This window comes from Vespula pensylvanica, chromosome 11 (assembly GCF_014466175.1).
Source record: "Vespula pensylvanica isolate Volc-1 chromosome 11, ASM1446617v1, whole genome shotgun sequence".
Classification (NCBI taxonomy): domain Eukaryota; kingdom Metazoa; phylum Arthropoda; class Insecta; order Hymenoptera; family Vespidae; genus Vespula; species Vespula pensylvanica.
Window position 1 is genome coordinate 3,420,893 of NC_057695.1, and position 15,249 is coordinate 3,436,141.

Genomic DNA, 15,249 nt, shown 5'->3' on the forward strand with positions numbered 1-15,249 from the left:
TGAACGCGGCTCTTTTCGATATCGAAAAGAAAAGAGGCGCCTGGCGCCAAGCCAAATACGAACGGAAAGAGAAAGAGCAAGAGAAAGAGACAGAGATAGACGGCCTCGAGCAACTTATCATTACCGTTTCTTAATTTATCACCGTTTCGGATGTTCGACGTTATCCGTTAATATATCATCCATTGGTTAAATGAAATTAGTAAATCTGATTAGATAAATGTGATTCAACGTATAACTACCGTATGAAAAAACCACGAAAAAATATAGTACAGGAACGATGTTATGTTTGACTTTAATCGAATGTGTTATATTAAAAATGTCTTCACATTTGATCGTAATCATCGATCTATTAGAAATAGATCTTAGAAAGATTTCAAAAGGATTAGTATATTTTCGTTGGATAGTGATGATAGATTCGTTCAATTCGTTTTATTTATTTAGTCATATTGATACAACGTTGATTAAATTGTCGATAAAAATTTTATCGAAGATCGATCGTAGGATGGAATATGAGTCTGACTCGAGTAAATTCTCGCCAATCATTAATTTTCAATAGTCGTTAACAACGACCGGTGGATTAATCGTAGGATCGAGGGTTACATCGTTTTTCGGATTTCCCGTGGGCATCATCCATCGCGGCTTGTTCTCTTCGACGAAACATACGATGCAGCTGCCTTACTTAGAAGCATGCCTACACTGTAGATTCAGTCCGGCGTATTCAAGGTCTTCTTCTCTCCCACTTAGAGATACTTTCACTCAACGGATTCCAGCATGCGTACGATATCGTCCTCCCTCGCTCCGATGCTCGAGTCTTGTTAAGGTCATAGTTCGAATAAAGCGGTTTAACCGTTGTTTAACCATTGCGGTTCATTAAGAAGGATTCAGACCTTTATGACGTGCCAACATACCACTCTCGTCAGCTAATATTCTGTCTCTGTTTGTCTCCTACTCTTGTAAATTATACCTCCAGGGGATCATTTTCGAATAAACTACATATATCTACACTGTGTTTCCTCCGGTACTATTTGCAAGAAAATAACAGGTCCATGAGTCTTACCTTAAGTCATATTTGATAGTTTTTGAAATACTTGTCAATGTGAAAATAGTTATATTTATTTTTCTTGCATATACGTATCTACAAAAAGTCGATCTATTAATAATGCATGTTTTAACGATATTAAAAAGGAATAAACGAAGCGAAGGAAAAACGTAGAGAAATAACAAAGAAAAGAAAAAAGAGAAAAGGAAAGTTATCGCGCTGGTAAAAAAGAATTCTCATAAATAACAGGGCTACGAATCGTTACGACTCGTATGTAATAAATATCGCTTGTCACAATATCGCGTTTCTAAACCCGGTAGCGCGCGCGCACATGGTTTGTCGCGAGCGATTCTGCTCCGGACACGTGCGGTGCCTATTCTGAAACGTATGATATATGGAAAATCAATGCGGTCGTGGTGCGTTATATTTCGGTCAAGGTACGAGCTTTTAAATAGCGATAACACAGAAATAGTTGTTAGTAACGTACAAATTTAAAGTTGAACATAATTTTTTCCTTTTTAATTGCATAAGAAATTAATTTGAATTATTTGTCAACAATTTTCAATTCGTCAATACAAAAAATAATTTCATCTCTTATGCAATATCGTGATCGAATTCAAAGGATCTTTGGCGATTTCAAACTCGTCAAATTCTATCGTACTGTATTTCTGAGATATCGGGAGCGTTTTAGTTTTTTTTTTTTTTTTCAGCAACCAATACGCCTTTTCTTCGATCATCGTTCAAGTGGAAATTAAGGCGAGTTCAATGACGTACGACGACGTTCCATTTCGATCGAACCCACACTTTCCTTCTCTTTCTCCATCGACGGCTCCGATCTAGCTCGGAAAACAACTGACCCGATAATTTTCCTTCTTAACCGCCATGAAACTCACATTTAAGGAACGTTTCGTACTTTTATTTATCAATGGTATCCATATATATATACACATGTATAGCGAAAGAGGGAGAGAGAGAGAGAGAGATAGGCATTAAGAGCAGAATTATGAGGAGATGGGTGCGTACATTCTGGCGATGCAATATTACGTCTGTAAGCATCGAGTCGATCGTAAACAACAGTTTAGGGCTTTGCTACGATACACACGAGGCTTTGCCTATCGGCTTGCCAGCGAATTTAATGCCTTTCTCGTTGTCCATTATACAGCTACTTCTATTGATCGTTTCAACTTGTAAACTCGTTATAACGATATAAATTATTAAATTATATTAAACAATGGGATTTAATATGCAACAAACATTTACATGTTTACTTAGCTATTTTCGACACGTTCAACATCTTGAATTTCAGTAGTTCAATCATAAAGCTAATAGGAATCATGTGATTTAACTTTGAGTCGATAATACTTTAAGTAATAGGGACTATAACCGGTATTCGTTGCCATCTATAAATATCATTCCACTGTTCGGATGCTAATCCCGCACGAATGGCGCGTTAATGCAAGCAAAGTCACTTTGAGCCAACATTTTACCATTCGACTAACTGTACTAAAAGCTCTATGCGAACAATGGTTTCAGAAGCAGAATATTACGTCAGAGCTCTTGCTGGTAGATATTGTGCAATGAAACAAAACGAGTAGTTCTCTCCTTTCTCTTTCTCTCACCCTCTCTCTCTCTCTCTCTCTCTCTCTCTCTCTCGCTTTGTTGGTTTCTAGCTATCTTCAATGTTAATTGAATATACAAAGCAAAATTTATGAAATGACCAACACCAACACGAGTAACGATCATTGGATCAACGAACTTGTATCTTTCCTAACTGTTACGAGTATTGATGAAGCTACGAAATTACGGTTGGAAAAACAATATCTGCATTAGTACGCATAAGGGAATAATTACACTACCAGTTCTCTAGACACCTCTCTTTTTTATTAAAGCATCATTATAGACCGACACGTCTCTGCGTGTTCATGTGTTTTCATGCGAGAATATAATACTACGTTATCACATTCGATTCACCGGTTTGCTCGTTTTGAAGAATTACCATCGGACTGTGAAATAAAAGAGAAACGAATTTTGTCGTGTGATTAGCGTAAAATGTGATCGTTTGCGATTAAATTGCATGCCGTTGAATTTCCGCAATTGCGTCTGTGAGGTTTCTATTTTGAAAACGAAGTGACAATTTGACGAATCTACTGAATCGATCAGTGTAACAGTAACATTTTATTGTGTTCTCAAATGCTTTCCATAGTTTTCTCTAATATCGTTCGATTAGGAACTACGATTTAATTTTATGCAAATTCATTTTATTTCAATGACGTATGATTGAATAAAGTTATGTAACTACAACTAACCATCATTTTTCTTTTGTCTCAGGTAAGACCAAGTTCGAATCTTCGACCAGTTTAAGAAGATACAATCTGCAATTCGAATGCGGAATCATAGGGGAATTCACAATTTTCTTCTCTGTTATCTCGGAAGAAGCTTTTTCCTGATATGTATGTTGCCATATTTATTTTCTCTTTTTGTAGATGTTGCTTGCATGTACATTCTTTTGTTGCAACAGGAATGGCTTCCCCATTGAGAAAGTTGAGTATTTAAATTTTGATGGATAATTCTATACATCGTACCTATGTATTTTGATGGTTTCCATCGTTAAATGATGAAAAACGAGCTCTACGATTTTTTCTATGGGTATCAAGTTTTGTTAACATATATGATCGAAATCGAATGTTTCACCAAAAGTACTGATTTCGATAGCAATCGCGTTCAATTGGTAGTAAACGAATTTGTTCGTGAATTCTTTCGAAATTGTACGATTTTATAGACTGAAAAGAAATCTCGAAGGGAAGCTCGAACATTGCTGTTTCCAGTCGGAGGAAGCGAGTTAGGAACGCGTATTTGAAAGGTCGGATAGTCGAGGTCGATCGAACTTGAGATCTCGGAAATGAAATTAATTAAAAGGGCGTGTCTCGAGTGTAAACGCGTCACTTGATTTCACGGTTATGAAGCATGACTTGATTGGCTGGAACCGTTCAACGCACGCGAGCACATTTATTTTGTTACTTTAGTATTTCGCGTATCTCTTCCTCTTTAAAAGAATAAAAGAGAGTACGAGTGAAATTTATGAACGCGTAGGACAGAGAAAATCAGACAATATATGACTACAAGAAAGAAGCAAAATGTAATTTCGGTTAAATTATGTTTCCAGTGTTAATATAAAAAAGAGAGAGAAAGAGAGATTGAGTTCGAGCTGAATTTCAAAATATGTTTCTCTGTAATCGAGATTCAGATAATATTTTTTCTTTTTTTTTATCTTGATGGAGTGAGTCCTCTTTGTATTTGTGATTGATATCTATGATTTACCTCGACATTTTGAAAAGTCATATATGTATTTTTAAACTCTTCAAATCCTTGAAATTATGCAATGAACTTTCGAATAGTAATTGCAAAGAGGTAATACGATGACATTAAAAGTAAAGATTTCTAAAAATTCTTGTAATTCTCATGTTAAATTATTACGTCATAGGACACTAAGAAAAGCTTTCGTCGTCAAATATTTTGGAACAAATTGCACCATATCGCCAAAAAAGGTGACAGAAGCGTCTTGAATATTTAAGTGCTATTTGACTTATGCGAAAGGAACCATTCAAGGATGCTTGAAATTTTACTCGTGCACTCTTTGGAATCGTAAGAGAGTCCCTTCGATCCCATATAGACAGCTTCGATTTTTCCATTAATGCGAGTTCGAACGGTATAAGGTTACATTTGAATTTAAAGTCTGCCCGTAAGAGTCCCTTGTACGATGTTTTTATTAGATTACAAGTATGAGACTCTTGTCACGAATATATGTATGTATGTGTTTTAAGTATATGTATATCTATGCTCACGAATTTGCCGTATTACGGAACGGTTTTACCTCTGGGAAATTTCCGAAATTCCTATTCTCTTATCAGAAACATCTCAGGTATATCGAGCTTTTGCGTAACACCGAATTAAGCTTATACAGTATAATAGTAGTAGGTATAGAAGCTACTTAATAGGAGACCTACTTCATTTAAAGTTCCTTTCTCTTTGTCTTTCTCGAAGAATGAGTACTCTTTTCCTTTATCGTTTAATCGCTTGACGTTCCGTCGATTATAGTCAAAGTTCGCTTTTATTCGAATTTCAGATTAGAGTAAAAGTACGATCTCTTTTTTTCTCTAAAGATAGATAGATAGATAGAGGGAGAGAGAGAGAGAGAGAGAGAAATTTTTTTTATGAAAATGTAGCATAAAATTTTTGAAAAGAGCCCCGTTCGATATGATTCTAGAATAGAGAGTTCTTTCGTATAAAACACTTTGAATTCGATGCTTATCCAGACGTCGGTTATGAATATATTTGAAGCACGCGCACGCGGTACGTGTCAGAACGTTAAAAGAGCACCACATGCTTTTTAACTGTCATCGGTATAGATGTTTGCTCATGAATTACTCGATGGACCATTCAACCTGATTATGAACGGTTATAAGTCGACGATGACAAAATATTTTGTTATATTTTTTTAAGGAACGTTTCTACGAATTTTTTCTTTTTTTCTTTTTTTAATTATCGCAATTGCTGGATTTTCTATTTTTTATAATTAATTTTAGTTATTCAACCGCGGAAGAATCACAAGGCGGAAAATACAAGGTGAGATCGATCGACGAGATTCCAGAGTCTGGAATGTGTTTTCCAACGTGACAGACGTGGGAAAGCTCGCGAGTCGATTATCTTTTTCTCTTTCAAGTCCCTTAACCCATCCCTCTCATCCCCCATTGTGTGGAAATTAAAAAGCATTCCGGTTATTCTCGGACATTTAATTTCACCACCGCGAAATATTCGGCTTTCTCGAAGCAAATTTTAGATTGAAATCGTGACGAGGGATGGAATGTAATTAAAGGTGAAGTAATTCTGTCCATCTTCCATTTATTTTTATGGACGTTCGCTTAGATAAAAGCTTTCGCTTCGAAAGCGACTGGATAAAATCTTTTTCTTCTTTCTCAGTAACATCTGGCATCAAATTGAATCTCGGACTGTTTAAAAAGTCGAGTTGTAGCACTTTTTAACACACCCTTTCAACGGGAACATAATATGCGATACGCTAGTAAAAAGATTAATTTGTCGTTGAGTACTTATCGGAATTTTTATTTTAACGAAAGAAATGAGAAAAAGAGAGATTATCTACTTTGAAAGCTTTCTCATTACATCGGGCATTTGCGATATTAAAGGACGAGCGAGTAGAAAAATTAACAATTTCTTTCGACGGAATTAATAAAATATTCTTATAACATTAATATCTTTCTTTGTAGAAAATCTCCATATTATAGAATCAATTTCTTAAATCAACAATGATAGAAATAATTTCTTTAATATCTTTTATGTTTCGTGATCGTAATAAATCAAACTCCCAATTACAAATGGTGTATCATGTCGTAGATAATATCACGATAATTAACAAAACCATCTTTGCCTTTCAACTATCCTCAGCGTTATCTCTCTCTCTCTCCCTGTATGGCACGAAATCGTGCTTCCAGCACGAAGGAACGAGTATCCTCGGAGAAAATCATGATCCTTCCTCGAACCTTCTTCCATATCGGTCTAACAACAAGGAGAAGAAGAGAGAATGAGAGAATGAGAGAGAAGAAACGATATGATCCGCATCACGTCTGTAATTAGCTTCGGTAACACGAACGTAGCGAACCAGGACAATCGGTGATTTTATCAAACACTGAAGCACGTTTCCAGCCAGTGGGTAGGAAAAAGAGGAAGAAGGAAGAAAAGGGGAGAGGAAAACGATATATCTATAGACAGTGCTCGGATGCCAGAAGTACCGTGAAGGGGTTCGAAGGGGTTCCTAGAAGAGAGAAAAGGATGGATAAATGAGTGAGGAAGGGAAAGAGAGAGAAAGAGGGAGATAGACAGCAGAGGGTTCTTGGTACATCGTAGAGTAGAGTGGAGCATCCGCACGGACGAACGAGCTTCGGATAGAAATCAGCTCAAAACGATTAAACAACCGGAAGGTCGAAGAGAGGATCGCTGGAATGAAATTGGCGAGAAGAAGAATGCGGTGTGTGTTTGATTGTGTGTTTGTGTGAAAGAAAGAGAGATGGAAAATCGGTACTTTCTGCTTTCTCGATCGCCGAGATCTGTCTTCGAACTTTAGAAATTTTCAGCGTCCTTTTCTTTTCCCTTTTCTTCTTCTTTTTCTTTTTTTATCTTTCCAAGTATCACCGTGGCTATTAACGTAAACTCTTGAAAAACTTATTCTCCTTAACTCGAGAGAAGAAAAAGAGAGATGGAGATGGAGAGTGGGAGTTGTATTCTTTTTCTTCTCGATACTTTCTCGGACTTCTCCTTCTTCTTTTTCTTCTTCTTCTTTCTCCTCCACCTTTTCCTTGTCCTTCTCCTTTCTCCTCCTCCTCCTCCTTTTATCTTTCTCTCTTCTTCCTTTTAGTTGAAAGAGAAAGGGGTTTTTCTTTGTCACAGCAGTCTTCGCCTAAACTGTTTACATTTATTATCGTCTCCTCGAACTCAAATTTACTTTCCGACGTTTTATTAGCCCCTTCCTTTCTACCTTTCTACTTAGTTTTGCTTCGTTGTTGTTGCGCGAGTTCGTTCTTGTCTTCGTCTTCGTCTTCGTCTTCGTTTTAGTCGCTCTCTTCGTTTTAGCCATCTTCGTCGCTATATTTCGCAAAAGCTTCTCTCGTACTTTTGTGAGTTCTGCATCTTTCCGTGCCTCCCTTAAGTTTTCTGCTTTATCTCGTTGTCGGTTTTTCTTTTCTTCTTTTTTTCTTTTCTCTTTTTTCTTCTTTTTTTTTTGGAACCTCATAAAGCTTTTCTTCGACCGAATACTTTCGTTGGTTTCGAGTTTTTCGCAACGAAGTCATTATGTTGTTTTTTGCCATTACGATTTACCTTTTTTTCTCTTTCTACTTTTTTTTGTATTATTCATTGGTTTTGTTCTTTCCTTTTTACTCGAATCACATGTAAATTTTTTTCAGCAGCTCCTATCGTTTTCCAGAGAAATCTTTTGCACTCGTTCAAATATCTAGCGCTGCTGGTTCGATCAAGCTTTTAGTGCTTTTTACCGGGAGCTCGAAAAACCTGAGGCCGGGGTGTCGATTTTTCGCTATCGTTTCGCACTTTTCCCGAGGAAAATAACTTCTCGATATACGGAATCATTTTTAACGGTAGCACGTGAATACTTTTCTTTTTCTCTTTCTCTCTTTCTCTCTCCCTCTTTCTTTCTAAAAAAAAAAAAGTAAAAAAAAAAACGGAAATAAAGTTCCGCTAGAAAATGCATGCGATATCAAAGTTATATTTTTCTTTTTTTTCCCATAATTTTACAACAAATGTCACGTTGCATTTACAAAATCCGTTTCAACGTACGATACAAAGCTACGATACGATTAATTACTCGGATATAACATGATCGAAAAGAAATGCATTTAATGATTCAGTGAGAAATTTTTTCTTCGTAAAACCACAAAACGGTGCAGACAGAAGTTCATGCATATTCACGTCTCATAATTAAACTGCTTTCAGCTTTAGAACGTTCTCTTCCCGTATGTTGCTTGTAGTAGGAGAAAAGTGAAGGGGTAAGGAGGGGAACTAAAGTCTCTCTGTATGAAGAACGTTTTAGTTAAAAGCTCCTTTAGAAAGGACGTACAAGGAGAGACCTCGATTTTCTGGGTATTTAACTCCGTAATGCGCACAAGAGTACGTTGACTTTTTTTGTTAAAAACTATGTCGGCTACAGAGTATCATCTTTTTAAATATGTTCGTTTTAATTCCTTTTTAATTCAACTAATATGAAACATTAATAGAGAAAGGATGCTTTTCACAACAGATTTTTCTAATAAAGGTACAAAAAAAAAAAAAACTTTTAATGAAACGTACACTTTGTAAGGCACATTTTTCAAGAGAATTACACATGTAGCTTCGTTAGAAAGTTCAATTGCGATTAACAAAGTCGGATAATACGAGATCGTTATACTTCTCTACACGGGCCATTCTCGTGAGTGATAGCAAGGAACTTCACAAAGAGATAGAGAGAAAGAGAGAATATATACGCACATATATACATAGCTATATACATATCCCATACTCGCTATTGAATTTCTTATACTCGAGTTTCACGAGATCTCATAGGGTTGTCTCCTTTCAGGGAAAATTCCAAAGCACGTGTCTGGATTCTCGGATGCTGTGACCGAGCATCTCCGTTTCGGTTTGCTTTTTCATATCCGATCGCATGCCATCCCACGATTACCACCGATATATTCCGGATATCTAATATCGAAAGTTCCGCTCTATCGGTTTTCGATAATTTTAATTATATGTATTTTATTTAATTACAAATATAAAATTAATGAATTTTCATTAACGTTTATGCATATGATCTTTGCACTGTTAATTAAACAAATATACCGTGCCATAACGTTATATCGATATATTTATATTGAATAATGTATAAATTTCGTTCTCTTCATTTTCATTCAAGTTAATTAAGTAATCGTACAGTTTAATAGCATATATTATAGATACGATATTTTCTGATGCATAAATTAATTTTTAAAATTTATCAAATCAAAATTAAGTGATGATAGGATGCAATGACACATACGTTGTATACTTTCATCGACGTTCGATAATTTATACAAGCATGCGAATTCAATTTATTTCAATTTCGATCGCCGAAGATTTCCCAAGAGCGGCCATAAATAATTCAGATCATTAAGACGAATCTTAAAATTTTATATTTTCTTTGCCATTAATAAAGATTAATACGATGATCTAGAAGGAACGGACGTTATAAAGTAAAGTAATCTGACCTTTGATAAAATCAGATGTGTTAGAATGCGGCAGTACGGTCTATAAACCAGTTTGGTGAACGCGCATGCACGTGACAGAGCGATGTCACGCTTCGTGCATAATCTACATAGATGAAAGTCGATGAAAGACACGGGATTAACAATTAATATCTTTATCTCATTAAAGATCAAAATTGAATTTTTATCGAAGTTCGACTATAGGAAGTGTCTTGTACAGTCACTATCGCTCTCTACTGCTATTGATGAAAATAAAATTTCTCGATCTTTTTTCTGAATTTAGTTTAACAAAATTTGATAGACAATTTATGTATCAGAGCGAAAAGTGTTGTTTCAAACGATCGATGTTCCGAATATAAAATGTTGCATTGGTTCTAGAAAAAAGATTATTTTATAAGCATTCCCGATAATCCGTAAGTTCCGTATATATATTCTAAACTACGATTACGCTCGTAATCGTGCTACAAGCCGCGAAACATGGCAGTGGTAACAAAGGAGATTAGAAAGTGGAAGGGGAATGAATTTCGTCGAGGCATGCGTCGTCTTCGAAACGCCGATATCGTGTAGCTCGGCTTTGAATCCAGCTATTAAACTCGAAATCGCTCCTAGCAGAGCGCATCGGTATACATCTAACGAACCACAGAGCTTAAGTTGTCCATGGAACAACGCGAGAGCATCTGCGGCGAGAGGGAGATAAGACGCAAGATGTAACGTAGAGGATGGAATAGGTTTGAGGGTGAGAGAGTTGCCGCGCGTACCGTCCTATCTATGATAGTCGAGAGAAGACTATGTTGGACGCCTTTGTCGTGTAACATTCGCTCAAACCTCAACTCTATCCTCTAACCTCCTTCTCTCGCTGGCGGGAATCCTTTGCAGTAGATGGAACGTTGTAACCAAGCCGGTTACATGTAGTCTCTCTAACGTTCTGGATTGTTACTGTGAACTGACGAAACACGAATTCTATGCACTCACGACTGACGAGAATTCAAACGACATTTTTTTTGTCTACTGTATCCAGGTTAAACTAGTTACCGTACTATCTTCTAGTTAGATTTCGAGTAACTCGATGATCTGTGAATCGTTAGATTTCTTTAAACGGAGTAAGTCGCATTTGTTTTGGAATCATTGGAAATAATTAAATTACCAAATGTAAATTACTAAACTATCAAAACGTTCGCGAGACACGGAGTTGGGTTCATTGCAAATTATAATTATAAATTAACGGTTTGACGATAAATTGGGAGGTAGCGCGCATGCTATACAACGGTATTAGAGAGGCAAGGTCCGAGAGTAAGCGCGTTAGATATGCTCGTTTTCTACGTGATGAATAGCTAGCAATTTCGTTAGCCGTATTCTAGAGCTGCTCGGAACGGAACGACCACCTGTGACTACTAGCAGCTCGCTACTGAGACCAACTATAGCGAACGTATGAATTCTCTTGACTTACCGGTTATCTCAAAGCGAATCCTTTCATCCATCACACTCGACACCACGTTCGGTTACGAAAGGAGCCACGTGAATCGATCGTGACTGAAGAGGGACGTCGATGTCCGCTTTTATATTGGCTATGCTAACATCGAACCAAAATCTTCGATATATTCGTCGCTTTTCAATGTACGAAATTATATCTATAACAAATATTGTACGATACGGAGAATAAAATGTCATCATTTATATTGAAATCGTTGTTCGAAATGACCAACTAGATTATTCTTCTTCAAATATTTATCAATTATAGTTCGTAAATAAATCCACCTGTATTCTGATGAAAATCGTTATTAAACCAATACGCAGAATCATGTTCCAACCATTCCAATTCCAATTTACATGGTAACGAATACTTCCGAATCAACAACAATTCGTTTCGAACGAAGCAATGATCGAATCTTCTTAAAAAATCATACGTCCACTCGTCCGATCTGAAATCAATTTTGAAATTTTCACTGAATTCATGATAGTACCAATAAATGACAACCAAAGTTGAAGCCAAACTATTTACTAATTCTCGTTGAAAAGTTTCTCGTGTAGCAGTTACGTGGCAAATATTCTGAAGGGTAAGGAGAGACGGTTAATTGCTCGTTATAGATGTTTCAACGGAGTTCCCGTGGTTGGTGCAGCACGTAAAGAGGAGAGAGAGAGAGAGAGAGAGAGAGAGAGAGAGAGAGAGAGAGAGAGAGAGAGGGAGAGAGAGGGAGGGAGGAAGAACATTGAGTACTGCTTGCTGCTTCGCTCAAAGTCGCACGAAGCGTTACAATCAAGTTAAACGTCGCACGCGTCACGTTCGCAAGCTAACGCAAACTCATCGGAGAATACAACGCGCGAGATAGAGATAAAGAGAGAGAGAGAGAGAGAAGAAAATAGAGATACATAGATAGAGATATACAGAATACACCTGTATTAGATCGAAAGCGATGTCCCGATGTCTTTTCTTAATGACGTTACATTGGCAGTAACCGTCAAGGAGTACGCAAGTTTAACGATATTACGGTTGCGTTCCCGTTTTCAAAGTTACTCGTACCTATTTCCTATCTCGACTTCGACCTCTCATCCTCATGTTGTTGGATAGTCTAGTTATCGTTGTCGCTTATATAATGCATGTTGGTAACTGTGTTGTGGTAGTAACTTGGCGGCCCTTCTGTATCATCCATCGGGAATAGAAAGTGGTACTTTATCTATCTCTATCTCTATATCTGTTTCTACCTCTCTCTCTCTCTCTCTCTCTCTCTCTCTTTCTCTTTCCATTGTACGCGTTGAACAAGTTCAAGTAACCCACGAAGAGATGTGGTACCTAGTTCTCTATCGTATTTGCAAACTATCCTTCGTGTTCGGGTAGATTAATCTTTGTTCCTTCCACGTTAAGACGAGATGAAGCTCAGTTCAGGGAGTACACACATTCGCAGATCGGTATCGAGTATCTGAGTTTCACGAGAAATCGAGCGGAGTATGGACCATCAAGACAATCACTAAATTTCCTTTCGAGGGTTGAACTGGTCGTGTTCACTTTGCATGCTAAATGATAGCTTCTTCATTCGATCAGATCTCAATTGTGAGTTTTAGAGTAAGATCTTCGATTTCATGATGTAAAATGATTAGATATTTTACATTTGGCGATCTAATTTGAATTAATTTTATTTTTTCCCTTATAATCGTAGGTAGATTCTCTTAAAGATTTCTACGTTTCATTCGTGGAAAGTGGAAGCTTATTAAGCGATTTCACTCTGAAATCTCGAGACGTACTTTCTCAGATTTAATTAAATCCATATCTTGATCCATTACTCGATGTGTCTTCTCGTAACAGGACGAAGCTTAATCAAGGCTTAATAGATATTTGATAAGATTGCTTTGATTATCGTCTCAGGTTACACAATCTAACATCAATTTCACCTAATAATACTATATATACTTCGATCTAATTTAGATCGATATTAATGATTAATTTTCGAAAGGGTATAGAAATCGGGTAAATCAAAAAACGTTTTTATCCGTCTGCACAAATGCATAAACGCATACATGAATTAAACATGAATACAAGTATCTAATACTCGGATTAAAAAGATTATTTTTATTTTTGAAACAAAAAGAAATCGAAAATTATAGTAAAAAAAAATAAAAACGACCAAAAAAAGTTTTGGTAAAACTCGAAAACGGTAAAAAACGTAATAGACGATCTAAAAACTTTTCTCATTGTTTCCTCATTGTTTACATATCTAGTTTAGGATAAGAGTGAATGAATCCCACATGTCAAGAGTATGCACTTTGTATTTGCATTCGTAGTTTCGAGATAGAGAAAGGTTCCTTCGCGTACTACGATCGAAGTTTCCGGCAAACTATCGTTAGGCGAGCGGAGTTTAATTAGTGCTAAGGGCACCAAAGCCCACGGGTTTAATTTTGTTTGCATCCTTGGGCTGAGAACGTAGCCATTTCTGTACTAGCACCAGTACGAGCAGCAAATCTCGGTATTCACCTTTCCCACGTCGACTATTCTTGCGCCTTCCTGTCCATGGCACCGGCTTAATTTTGATTCATCTACGCCGGAACAAAACCGGATTGAAAGCGATGGCATTGTTCCAACCGTCTTTCAGTAAACTATATTAACCTGTCGTTGTTATCAGGCCGATATTACTCTGTGGCAAGTAAAGGAAAGATTGAGATTGTGAAAAGAGAGAAAGGAAGGGTCTTGAAGTGATATATCGTATTTCGATAGTCGATCGTTTTATAGATATCTATTCTACTTCGTCTTAAATTGATCGGATAAACTATTTACTTTTTCCGTAGTCATTGTTTGTTATATCGATTTTAATGTCATGGCTTCGTATACATTCACGATTTATCAATCGTCATTATATAAAAAAACTGTTTAAGGATTAAAAAGATACAAAAAGCGGAACGAAAAATTCTTTCGTTCTTTCGTAATATGCTAGGATTACGTTTTATGGTCGTACATGTCTAGTGGTGGTAGTGGTGGCAGTACCGGCGAAGAAAAGAAGAAAGTGCAAAAAAAGCTCGACATTAGTCACTGTTCTACCAGGGTTTACTCGTTACAGAGTACTCCACGACTACGGTACTACGAAATTAGCTGGATGTCTCGAATTATGTAGATTCGTACTGTGTCATGTGTTATCTTTTATCGATACAGTTTTTTTACGTTTTATTTCGTTTTATTTCGTTCCTCATTTTCTTTTCAAAATAATTTTGAAAATAATTTTTTGCGTCATTAGTTAATGGAGTAATCGTATTCAATTAATTCTGTATTCGTAACGAATGCCTTTTCCAACATTACCTCCAATTCATAAGAATGTTAACGATGCGATCGATGAATGCAATACTTGTCTTGTACAAGAATGATCGATCGATCTCTCGTGTTATCCGTCCCTTCTACCTACGCTGTACATTTCATCCAACATCCGTATTCATTTATGAAGAGAAACGTAAGCTCGTGTGAGTATGTCTCTACCTACACATTAATGAATGCGGTCAACGTAAATCGTAGTTGGCATTTAGAACGCGGCTAACATGGTTTAAGTTGAACTGCGACCTCCTGCTTCCGCTGTTGAACATTTTGGGCATGGAAATTGGATGCACTAGCCGTAACATGACATTTCTCCGCATGCTACTTTCATATGTATACATTCGAAATATATGTTGAATCAACCTGTTACATGGGTTGATATAGTATATTTTTCACATAAAAAATTAATTGATAAACATAATTTATATGCTTCAGAGAAAGCCCGAAACAATGTCGGCAATTTTTTCTTTTTTTTTTTTTTTAAACACGCTATCAAGATTTTTCTTATATTCTGAATATCTATTAATCGATTGATTAATTAATTTGTTATAACAATATGTAATGTAATGTAATTTTTCATCTTTTTTCGTTCTATTTCTTTACGTTTAATGTTATTTGTA

The 15,249-nt window shown here is 36.5% G+C and overlaps 1 protein-coding gene and 1 long non-coding RNA gene across 2 annotated transcripts in view; both read left to right on the forward strand.

Annotated features, from left to right (window-relative positions):
• Nucleotides 1-13,450, forward strand: part of LOC122633123 — a 38,813-nt gene extending 25,363 nt beyond the window's left edge. Inside the window, exons 3-4 of the long non-coding RNA XR_006328028.1 lie at nucleotides 3,368-3,489; nucleotides 9,180-13,450. This is a non-coding gene — a long non-coding RNA (uncharacterized LOC122633123). The remainder of the gene's footprint in view (nucleotides 1-3,367; nucleotides 3,490-9,179) is intronic.
• Nucleotides 1-15,249, forward strand: part of LOC122633115 (E3 ubiquitin-protein ligase MYLIP) — a 112,073-nt gene that overhangs the window by 33,859 nt on the left and 62,965 nt on the right. The window lies entirely within an intron of this gene.